We start from the raw sequence: 12,903 nt of genomic DNA on the forward strand, positions 1-12,903 counted from the left end.
CAAGTGGTTGGCGAGTGGCGGTGGTTGAGCGGTGCATGGGTTAAGCATTTTGCAATCGCAACTTAACCCGAATTATCACTGGCAATTCGAGTAATTTGCTTACCTTTTGTGTGGGTTATCCATAAATTTCGCTCGAACAGCTAATCCACAATTTGCTAATTTGATAATCCAATAAATGCGGCTGCAAAGAGTACAAAAGTAAAAGTATTATTATTATATACTATTTTTTTATTTTATATATATATTTTTTTTTTTTCAAAATTCAAATTCCAATTAAAAATTCAAATTTCCCCTAACTAAGAAACAAACCAAAAATCTAGCGCATGCACCAAAATATGTATAGAATATGCCGGGTCGCCCTCTAGCGGCAGCCGGCAGCAGCTGCGTATCTTCTGCGAGGCAAATATTTCTCAAGCAAGGCGAAAACTGATTTACAATGTGTAGAGATATTGGGTAAATTATAAAAAAAAAATTATTCTACAATAAATTAAATATTTGAAAAATATCATAGTTATTCTTTTAATATTATTTGTATAATTTTAACAGAAGCATAGTTGATTCATTATTAATTGCTATGAGTAAATAAAATAATATAAATACAAAGCATAAATATACATCAAATTAAAATTGAATTAAATCAAATGTAAATAAGTATTATTATATTATTAAAAATTTATTTATTTTATTTTTATAATATAATAATCATTATTATAATATTAAAAATTTCTTTCATTTGAATTTTTGTAATAATATTTTTGATATGATTATTTGATGGTTTGTTTACTTTATATACTTATACTTCAATGTAATTAGATTATCCCTGAGTATTTCATTATCATACATCTCATCTAATAATATGAATTATAATTGCATTCTTGCACAAATTAGAGAGCTATTCGATCGAAGTTTAAATTGATAATTCATTAATTGTTGTTTCAAATATAATATTTATAGCAATATATCTATGCCTAATTAGACCTCAGGTCGTGAAATTCGTTAATTTTCTTTTATAAAAGCGATTCAGAGCAAAGCTAGTCTGATCGCTTGCAATTAACAGAGCCCAAAAAGCGATTGCAACGATTGCTCCGACAGTTGCCCATTGCCCATTGACCATGGCCCATTGGCCATTGGCCATTGTTAGGCCACGAGCTCGAATTCTGTGTCTAAACCAAGTGCATACATGTGTCACTCGAGTGGCAATGCGGCGGAGCGGCTGCCGCTTTCATATTCTCCCAGGCCAGGGCACTTCGCACTTTCGGACAAGACTAAAGCACTGAAGAGAGCCTTTGAATTTAGCCAGCGAATTGGCAGCATTGAAATCGCATTATTAACGCCTGCAGAGCTCAAATTGGCAGCGAGTCGGCGACGGCGAATGCGACGACAACGCCAAGCTGGGTGTGAAAATAATCTGTTTAACGAGGGAGTCTTACAAAAGACCCCAGCCTGGTGGCAGCAACATGCAGCAAAGTGGCCGCCGCCGTTGCTGATGCTGCAACTGTTGCAACTGTTGCAACAGCAGCAACAACAAACGAGCAACAATAATGACATTTGGCGCAAATGAATGAGAAGCGCGCTCAAATTTTGCACTCCAGAGCCTCTGCGGCTGCCTCTGCCACAAAAGGATATGACAGCAGCCAGCCTGACAGGTCGCAGCGGCACTGCCAGCAGCTCGGCTCTTGGCATTGCCGTTGCCCATAGGCTGCCCGGGCCATTCCCTTCGCCTCGCCTCGTTTCGTTTCGGCTTAGACCAGAAGCCACCGGGTCGTCTGGCTCGGCGCTGACATTAAAAGGTGGGAAAATGTCAGCAGCTCGCGCAGAAAGCATTTATGCTCGCTGTTCGCTGAAAATAGATATCGAAATAATTGCGGCGATAACAGCGGATCCTCGAACTGCGGCTGTTTGTTTGTTTGCAGCCGTGGGTGCCGAAATGGGAAGATAGGGATCCATTTGCAATGGGAATTGATATTGTGAATGCACTGTTAAATGATCTAAATACTGTTAGATAATATCTATATGATACAGATTTAATATCTAATAAATATTTAAAACTATGTATTATGATTGATCTTGTTATTCCAATTATTAATCAAAGTACTTCCCATTTAATTTTTCTTTATTTGAAAATTTTTAATAATATCATCAAAATCGTTATTAATTGTATAGCCACAATCCATTGCAAATCAAGAATCAGATAGAAAGTTTTTCTTTTTATTACGATTGTCGTGAGGGCAATAAGAAGAAACTGCCTCAATGCTGAACGATATTTTTCAGGGTATTTGCTTAGAGAAGAATTATTATAAATATGAGTAAAATATTATTACTGATTATGATTATATGATTACTTTATTCTTATTATTACAAATAGTCTTAGTTTAGCATCAATAATTTTTTTTATTTATTTATATGGGACATTTTATTTTTAATCAATTTACTGCATTCAAAAATGTGTTTAACATTTTTTTTTTTAAATTTAGGAGTACAGGACACATTGTCCTTTTTTACTTAAATATAATTATATTTTATTGCACATCAATAATTATTTCTTTTTAACGAAACTTATAAAACTATTCTAATTGTCACATGGCTGAAATTGCCAATGAAGTTAAAGAAGACTCCATTTATTTATTAAACGCTAAAATATGAAAAGTAATTTCAAATTAGGCACTGACTACTTCGACTTGAATGGGGCTCTATAATATAGAAAATGTGGAGCAGAAAAGACGATTGAAACTGACTTAGTCAAGAAAGTATTCTAGCAAGAAGGCAAGATCTCTGAGTTCTTATATAGAGCACACAGGCGATGTGGTATAAAGACTGGTTTCAAGTCTCAAGAGGCAGCCCAAGAAAGAGGAGCTGCTTTAGTCCGTAAGCAGGAGTCCGACAGAGGAGTCTGGACTCGTCACCTGGCGTAAAGTATTTTCGCCTACCTCAACTATGTAGCTCTCAAGAATATTACAATAATTAGTATTATTCTCATTGCTATTATGCTCATTATTATTATCATCATGATTACTACGCTCATTTGTATTTCAATTACATTTACATGGAATAAATTTACATCTCTTACAAAGTCGCCTCCAGCACAGCTGCCAATAAATGTATGTGGCAAAGATCTTTGAACCATTGGCCAACTGCGATTCTCAGCCACTTAGCATAGCCGAAAAAGAAAGTGATTTTGTGGCGATCATGAATATATAGGTATGTATATGGCGATGTCCATTAGAAATCTGTGCGCGCTCAGCGTCAGACATGCTCCAGGGCACGTAGATGATAAATACCCGACTACCCTTGGTGGGCAAGGGGCTGCAGCGATGGGTGGGGCAGGGCAGGAGGAGGAAGGCTTGTTGTTTGGCCACCAACGCGCTGAAGCCGTAACCAAATTCATATGCATATGCGCCTGTTTGCTGTTGATTTGCGCGAAAATATTTGCCCAGCTGCGTAATTGAGCGACGGGGCCTGGGAGCCTAATGCAAAGATCGATAGCTTGGGGCTGATGGATTGGATTGGCGTTGGCAGATTCCGAGGCAGCTCACGCCCAACATCAAAACATCCATAAATATTTTTGTCGTTTTCGCTGCGGGGCCCCCAAAATCGAATTTATGGCACCCGCGTCGTAAAAAACCGTAAAAAGCTGCGACGCAGCGCATCGTAAAATTAAAGGCGAAAATAGTTTTTTGGGCGCTTAACTCGCGCTCTGTGCCCAAAATACTTAATTAATTGTCACTCCAACTTCTGGGTGGCCCCTCGCCGACTCGGTTTTTGATTTATGCACAGCGCGACCAACGCGCTAATCAGTCGCAATTTGCATGCGCAGTCGCAGCCCTCGAAAACATTTTATTTACTTTTTTTATTTTGTTTTCTTCTCATTTTGCAGCGCATAAAAATAGCGAATCCATCCAAGCGAATTTTTCGTTAATTCATTTTTATACCCTGAACCCATTGAAAATGGGAAATCAGGGTATAATGGTTTTGTTGAAATGTATGTAACAGGCAGAAGGAGGCGTGGCAGACCCCACAAAGTATATATATTCTTGATCAGGGCGACGAGCTGAGTCGATTTGGCCCTGTCCGTCTGTCTGTCTGTCCGTCTGTCCGTCTGTCCGTCTGTCCGTCCGTCCGTCTGTCCGTCTGTCCGTCTGTCCGTATGTTTGAACGCGTCGATTTCCGAAGATATAAGAGCTAGAGACTTGAATTTTTTTTTAAAATAACCGAATATACAGCGCGGACGTCGAGTTTGCTTTTAAAATTCGAAAAATCATCCCGTTATGTTTTTATCGACTAAAAACATTCAAGTTCAAATCAGATGCCTCTATAGCTAATTGTGAATGATTTTTCTTTTTTTAAATTTCTCAAATATTCAATATAATATGTAGATCATATGCTGAAAGTTTCATTAAATTCCGTTCAGTCCAAAATTAATAAAAAATAATCAAATATTTGGCCAATTAACAAACGCACGTGCAGCAGCTACAACAAAAACATCACATCAGCTGTTAGTTTCGTTTAGTTTTGGTAGATGGCGCAGCAGCAGTGAATCTATTTGAGTTTTGCCAGCGCCACTAGCAGGAGTGAGGTGGCCTAGTGTGTTAGCAGCGTGACGCTCGATCGAAGAGTCGCGGTTCGAGTCCCGATCGATGCAACTGATGTTAATTTTTTTTTAATTGTTTCAAAATGTTTTTATATTTTATTAAATGAGTTTGGTATTTTATTTATATTTTTAAATACATTGAAATTGAAATTTCAGCCATACTAAATGAGCATTTTTATTTGTTGGGTTCAGGGTAGTATCTAGTCGAGCACTCTCGACTAGAATTTTCTTACTTGTTGTTGTTGATTTTTTCGATTCGCCCTCGACGCATTGCGATATGTGCGCACAGTTTGAGAGTCGTTGGCGTAGTGTTGTAACTCGCCGCCAGATGGCGTCTGGTGTGCGGCCATCTAGCGGGCGATGGCGTGCGAGCAAAGGGATTGAGATATTATCCTGCCGTAGCGGAAGGGCTATTGTAATAGGAAAAGGACATTGCTGCGAGGAGTGTGTCTCGGCTAAAAGGCGGCCGAGGATATTTTTGTGAGGGATATTTTTGCTGAGCTTATAAAGGACATTCTTGAGTAGTTCACAGAACTGCCACATGTGGAGTGTTGTCCTCTTGAGAAATTCCCGTGCATGCAGGGATTTAGTGGGAATGGAACATTTGGACAAGAAACTGAAACACCCTGTGGAATAGAGAGTCTAGACCATTGAGAGCTAGCTAAATAAGTGAGAAAGCATTCTTTATAACTGATATGTAAGTAAATAGTATATTATTTTATACAAAAAATTAATTATTTTTAAATTAAGTTTCATCATTAAACAATGAAAACCAATTAATTATTTTTAAATTTAATTCATCATTGAAAAATAAACTTTTGAAAGAGTTTCAAGGAGTTTTGATGTGGGTTTCAGTTAAAATATATATTCAAAACAAATTTTGTTCAATGAATTTTGATTTATGAATCTCTTTAAATAGCAATATATCATTTTATTTGAGTTTTTATTACGCTGGTCAAATTGCGAATATTTTTTGCAATTATTTCATTAAATCTTCAGTCAAACTGAAGAAGCAAACATTTAAAAATAATTAAAGTTATATTTCAACTTGAACAAATCAAACGAACGCCGATTCGTTCTCTGCGTCTTCGAGTCTCGTATCACGTGAACATATCTACATGCAACCGAGTAATTCTCTAGATGTTGTAGGGACCACACAGACACATCAGAGATAAACCAAAACAAGACAACAAATACAGCATATACACTTTAAATAAATAATTTAAAAATAAACAAATGTGAGCAGCGAGAGACAATGGCAACAGAAACCAGCGCAAAATGTAAGGCTATAAAAATGAGCTTCCCTTTAATTTTATGTGCGCGCCGACACTTAATAAACAATAATAATCATCATCTTCATCATCATCGTCGTCAGCATTGACAACGGATGCAGGGGGCAAGGAGCGGGCAAGGCAATCAAGTGCTACGCGGATTCCAAAGAGTTGAGCAACGAGATTCGCATTTTGATGGATTGCAGGCGAGAAGCCGAAAGATGTTTGCCCCGGACACGGATTCGAATTCGGACGCGGACGCAGACGAGGAGCTACCTGTAAGTCATTTTAGTGACACTATCTCAAAATGTCTGTGGGCGTGGGGCGTGGCAACGCGTGTACTTTTTCACCGTGACTTGTGTGACTGGAAATTTAAATTAACCTCTGCTGGCACTCGCATTCTGTTTTGCAGCTTGGTAATTATTTTTGTTATTTTTCTGCAAAGTTGAAATAAAATATAAAAATAAAATAAATACATATACAAACGCCTTTGGCTGCCAAACTGAGTTATTGTACAAATTAAAATGAACGATGTGTCGGACAGCTTTTGTTGCTACTGTTGTTGTAGCGCCAATGAAGCGACCTCAACCTACCCGCAACAAGCCCCAACCCCAACCCCAGACTCACACTCAAGCTCAAATTCAAACCCAAACCGAAATCCAAAATTCACAACTCAAAAACCAAGAGCCGCTCACACATCACACGTCAAACTTGACTTTAATTTTTTCTAGCTTGTCGGACATGATGTGACTATGAGCTCCGAGCCCAGCTGAGCAGAGCCAAGCGTAGCCACGCCATGCCTCGCCATGCCATGAATCTCATCGTGTCCAGCTACGGCGTGTGATCGCGATAAGAATTAGCGCTCCGTACGCAGCGGGCGAGATGAAAAGCTTTTTGCCTTTTTGCTTTTTGCCTGTTGCCTTTTTGCCTCTTTGCCTCTTTGCCTCTTGCGGCCCGTTTGCTGTTTCGCTCATTGTGTTGTATGTGGGCTAAACGCTGTAGTTGATACCGAGTCGGAGTCTAACTGTAAGTGATTGCTTTACATGGCCATCAACCATGTTCGCCATGGACTCGCGCGAGCGCCGCGAACTTGACACTAGCAATGGATCCGAACTGAACTGAACTGAACTCGGCTCTGGCGGATTATCTTTGGGCTCATCTAATCTGAATTCATAAGTCGACGTGAAAGACAATGGCGGCCATTCAGCGAATGAGTGCGTGAGTGATTGCCGTTATGCGGCTGGGCCAAACCTCAGCGGGCTCCGTGGGCAGGCAATAGCTGACGGATGAGCAATCAAGGCTTGACCATTGTGATTTATGAACTTAAAGCTGATTCAGCGACTCGAGGGTTTTCAAGAACAAACCACAAGCCAACTCGTAATAACAGACTCGATATGCATTACATAATAGAAGAATCAATTTATGAAAGTACTTAAGTCTGCGTTAATATATAATATACTATAGATTATTTAATATAATAGCAAATTAACTGAAATTATTTAATATATTTATTTAATATAATATAACATTAAATGTTGAATATAATATTCTTGAGAAAAAGGAAGACAAAAGAACCGACAATTTAATATGTTCAGCCAGAATTCAATTAGGTGTTGATTCTATTATTGATGAGTTGCGTTGCGTACCCTGGGGTCAATTCGGAAGAACTTTTCTTTATTATTATTACATAAATTTGAGCTCTAACGAAATTTGTTTTTATTTCTTATTTTTTTTAATTTTTGTTAAGCTGATTTTTAGAAAGCTAACATTTTGGTAAAAAAAAAATCAAGTCAACAATTATAAAATTCATTTGATTTAAATTTATATTGTAATAAAATGAATATACATTAATAAATATAGTTTATATATTATAAATTTATATAAATTATAATATACATTTTTTTTTAATTTTTTAAATTTTATATAGTATATTTTATATAATATATAATAAAATCCTTTTATTTTTGTAACTTTTATAATTCCATATAATTTAAATAAATATGTTTATTTAAAACTAGATATTCACGAAAATCAATTCAACAATTAAAAATAAAAATAAAATATATAATAAATAATAATATAATATAAATTTTTTGTTATTTAATATAATATAAAAATATAAAATATATATGTATATTTGTTAATTTGTATAATTCAATATAATTTAAATAAATATGTTTATATACAACTAAATATTTTAGTTTGCAACATTTATTTAGCCCTTTAAGCTAACAGCAATCGAAGTAATCTTAAATTTATTTATAGGCTGCACTCGGCTCGACCATTTTCAATTTCTACTCAGCTCCAATTGAGACTTGGAATTGCCATAAATTGCATGTGCGACATCTGTGCAAATGTTGCCGTGTCTGTGTGTATATGTAATGGTGTGAGTGTGTGTGGGTGTGTGTGTGTGTGTGACTGGACTGGTATAGGTGTTGGAATTGGACTTCAGCTCAGGCAGCTGAATGAAGTTAGTTCATTTAACTTCAACTTATGACGCGCCAGAAATTTGCAGACAATGTCTGACAGACTTTCGAAATATGCCACAGTTCAACTCGAGGGCAGCACTAAGAGCAACAACAACAACATCAGCAATGTATGTGAGTGGATGGTGTGTGTGGGTGTATGTAAATGTGCATGTAAATGTGAGCGCACTTGGTTTGAATTTTGAATGACCTTGGCATAGAGGAAATGGCAAAAAGCATTATTTAAACTTAACAAGCCGACAACTGGGAGCAAGCACACACACACATACACACACATCTACAAGTGCACAGAACAGTACGTGTGTGCGCTAAGGGGTTGCTGGAGTTGCATGAATGAGTTAGGCATGTTTCAAGCTGCTCTGCTCCCAATTTGCCGTGCTCAATCAGAACACGGCAGCCCATTAGAGACTCAACGCTCCAGGGGTGGTGTGTGTGTGTGAGTGTGAGTGCGTGTGTGTGTGTGTGTGTCGCCTCTGCGTGTATTTTGCTAATTTACTAGACAGAAATACGCCTTTAACCCACCAAGCTCATTTATTATATAAAACAACAACAACAACAAGAACAACATCGGCAACGGAGCAGGAGTAGAAGCAGGAGCAGGAGCAGAAACCGGAGCTGCTGCACAGGAGTTACGAGCCGTTGCAAGGACTAGACACCGGCGTATACGACTCGTGAGCATAGCCCAACCCCCATCCAGTCCAGCCAGTGTAGTCCTGAACCCTTTTCTGGCACCGGCGACACGTGTGTGGACTTGGACTCCTGTCCAAGCGCCGCAGGGTAGCAGAGCGGAAAAATCGTGTTAATTTAAAGGCAGCACAAAAACAGAGATTTCTGATGTAACCATTTATATGAGTTTATAATTACTAAAATTAGTTTTTCCGCTTTTGCGTTTCCTGCATTTCTTCTGCTGGCTGCCCTGAGCGCTGAACATTACGTATGTGTAAGAGATATATGGCAAATATATATAGGGGTATATGGTAAGGGTTGACTGCAATATGAATCATATTTTACTTTGTGCTGCAGCAGAAATACAGTGGAATGTATGAATTGGAAGTATGGGAGAGAAGCTAATGAAAAGGGAATTGAAATACGAGGAATGGAAAGAGCTTATAGAGATGTATTCTACTGTAAGATATATAAACGAAGCTCAATGAATAGCTGAGATTAAGTTTATTTGGGCAGAAGATTTCCTATTATATTATTTAAAAATTTATTATATAACAACTCTAAGAATTCAATCGAAAAATATTTATAAAACTAAGGGAATAATCCCGATCGTTCCAGTGTATCACAAATATATTTTTAATCAACTGCAAGGCGCGGCACGCTTCAAATAAATGATTTCGAATGGCCAATTATCACGCCGTAACGCCATTGTTAGAGTCCATTTTCATTTTTGGTTTTACGCAAATTTTATAAAATATTTAAATGCAATTAACAGCGCCGAGGCATGAAAATCAGGAATGACAGCAACAAGGACGAGCGAAGGGAAAAAAACTTTTGTCAAATCAAGTTCCTTCCGTTCGTTCTGGTTGCACAAAATGAAAAATTTCATATAAAATTAACCCGGCTGGCTGGCAGTGTCGACCCACCCCGTGGGTCGGCAGCATGTGTAAAAAATAACCCCAAAGTGTCGTGGGCTGGGAGGGGTGGCAGGGGCTGGCTCGGCTGGCAGACGGAGGCTCCGTAGTCCGGACAGCGCCCGAGGCAGACAATGTGGCAACAAATTTGTATGTAAATGTATGCAAAAGTAATTAATCATAGTCGCACATGCACGCACACACATAGACACGGGCACACACACACACACACATACACAATGCGGACATTACACAGACGAAGGACACACAGGACTTGCTCCATCTCTCTGCCGCCTGGGCCAAGGTGCGAGTCAACTTGTTAGAAGGAAAACTTCATTTTCTGATATTTGAAGCCGGGAAAATGGAAAAACTGTTTATGGAACTTAGCTAAGGCTGCGGCTGAAGCCGCTGATATTGATATCAATGCGAGTGGTAATGTGATACTGCAGTAACTGAAGCAGGCGCTGGCCCAAAGGGTAGCCAGAGAGAAGAATCAAATCCTAATTTGAGTCCTTGGCAATGGGACAACAACACGTGGCCGGGCGGCCATTTGCCCCGGCGATAAGGTTGGCGGCCATGATACCAGCGCTTAGTGCCGCTTGGCGATAGCGTCCAACAGATGCGGCTAGGTGAGAGCGAAAGAGAGAGATAGGAAGAGAGCGAGAGAGGGGTGGATAAAGTGAAGGTAGAGAGGAGAGCGCACAATGGCAGCGGCTGCAACGACGACGACGACGGCGGTGGTGGAAAATGAGAAGCAAACAGCGCTGCCCCCAACAAGGCAAAGCAGAGAACACACACTCACACACAAGCTAGCACACATGAGTGTGAAAGAGAGAGAGAGAGTGCTGCAGTGAGAGGCACAACGGGCAATGTCGGAGTGTTTCAGCTTTTTGGTTCGCTCATAAATCATCGCTGAGACGACACCATGTTAAATTGGAACTTTTCCCATACATAAATAGAATGGGCGAAAAAATATTATATTATATGTATATATATATGAGTGAAAATATATATAGATATTTTTCATATATATTTTGTTATATGACTACGCATTGTTTTAAAACTAGAGCTAATGGTATTAGCAGAGCTTTTCATATAAGTCAAAGTCAAAGTTTTTTAATTAGCTTAATTTTTGATTTAAATAAAACAGTGGAACTGGGCTGCTGAGCAAAAGGAAAATGTGGCACAAAAAAAAATGTATACTAAATATATGTTCAAAATTAAAATAAATAAATAAAAAGAAATCTAATTAGAGATATAGTCCCAATATTATTATGAATGTATATATATATATCATAGATAATATTTGAATATAGAATATAAAAATACTATCTATAGTCATAATAATAATACGTATGCATCTATAATAATATTTATATAATTTATGCAGTTATACATATATGTATATATATATATATATATATATATATATATATATATATATATATCTTTAATAGAACTATATTTGAAAGAGGCACGGCAAAAACTCAACACATTATAATTATACGTTTTTTGACATCTAATATCTAGTTAGAGTCTATATCTATCTATATCTATATCTATAGAGTTTACTTATAGAAGGTTGAAAGCTGATGAAACAAAATATTTTCCAAGCAATATTTATTTATACAGATACATACATTTATATTAATAAATGAAATATTAGAATAAATGTATAACTCCTTGCTATAATCAGTCAACCTGCAAAGATCTTCATTGAAACATTTTACTAACATTAACTGGAATATTTTCCATAAAATTTGTTTATAATTCTTTCCTATAAAACCTTACAATTCTACCGCCAATTAACTATTTGCATTGCATAAATTAATGACATTGTTGCACTATTTTCGTTTTGAAAATACTTTTCAAAATATAATTAAAATGTGTGCAGCATTTGTATCTAAAAGTAGCAACAGCTACAAAGTTCACTCAGATACAAATGCATATGCAAATGCAATTTTATGTGGACAGACAAGTGCTACATGCAAATGCATGTACATATATGTGTGCATGTATATATACATAGATATGTATATATACATATATAGATAGATATTCTCTCGTATTCGCTCTCTCTCTCTCTTTTGCCTTTCACTCGTTTGTTCGTGGCCAAAAAGCCATAATTTTCCAATTAAGCGAAAATGAGCGATTTATTTGCCATGAAATCAGTGAGAATCGCCGATAAAAATCTCTTCATTCTGCTGGCCACGGTTGCAGGACCCGACGCGCTCTTGTTGCTGTTGCTGTTTTTTCGCTTTGGTTGCAGAAAGTGCAACGCGAAATGTTTGCCGCCGTTGCAATTATTTATTATGCGCATGGCAATGGCCAGCGCAGGGTCTGCGGAGGTGTGTCGAGAGGCATGTGGCGTGGTGGCAGGGGGAGCAGCAGCAGCTGCTGCTGCAGTGGGTGGATAACTGTGTGTCTGAACGTATCTGTGTGTGTGTGGCAAGTGTGGGTGACTCTGTATGTGTGTGTGTCTGTGTGTTTGTGTGTCTGTGCATGCCACTTAACCCTCAGGCCAAGCGTCCACATTCGCAGTGTCAACGCGAGAGCTGCGACGGGTCGCCTCTGCTGCTGTTGCTGCTGCGGGATTTCGAATTCCATGCCTGGGCCAGTGGCTGCATTGTTGTTGTTGTTGCTGTTGCTGTTGTTGTTTTATATTTCGCATTTCTGCTTTTCCGCTGAGCTTTTGTTTTGCTTCATTTTTTGCTTGTGCACAACACAGCAGCCACAGAGGCGGCGGCAACGGCTGCAACTTCAAGTGGAAAATTGCTGAATATACGCGCGGATGTTGTTGATGTTGTTGCTCTCGCTGTTGTTGTTGTTGTTGTTATTGCTGTTATTGCTGTTGTTATACCCAGCACTAGAGATGCCAGATAGGGCATGCGAGTGCATGTGTGTAGCCAGGCAGAAACAATAAAACGTATATTTATCAGATGCTATCTGGCTTTCAATTAAAATCAACCAAATGCTCA

The 12,903-nt window shown here is 38.1% G+C and overlaps 1 protein-coding gene across 8 annotated transcripts in view; it reads right to left on the bottom strand.

The window, feature by feature from the left end:
• Antp (homeotic protein antennapedia) overlaps positions 1–12,903 on the bottom strand; it is a 128,231-nt gene that overhangs the window by 91,845 nt on the left and 23,483 nt on the right. For all 8 annotated transcript variants that reach the window (XM_018000525.2, XM_089476433.1, XM_018000531.2 and 5 more), the window contains exon 2: positions 104–181. The gene's annotated coding sequence lies outside the window, so the exon portion shown is untranslated. The remainder of the gene's footprint in view (positions 1–103; positions 182–12,903) is intronic.

This window comes from Drosophila arizonae, chromosome 2, assembly GCF_054131065.1.
Source record: "Drosophila arizonae isolate 15081-1271.41 chromosome 2, UAZ_ARI_1.0, whole genome shotgun sequence".
Lineage (NCBI taxonomy): Eukaryota > Metazoa > Arthropoda > Insecta > Diptera > Drosophilidae > Drosophila > Drosophila arizonae.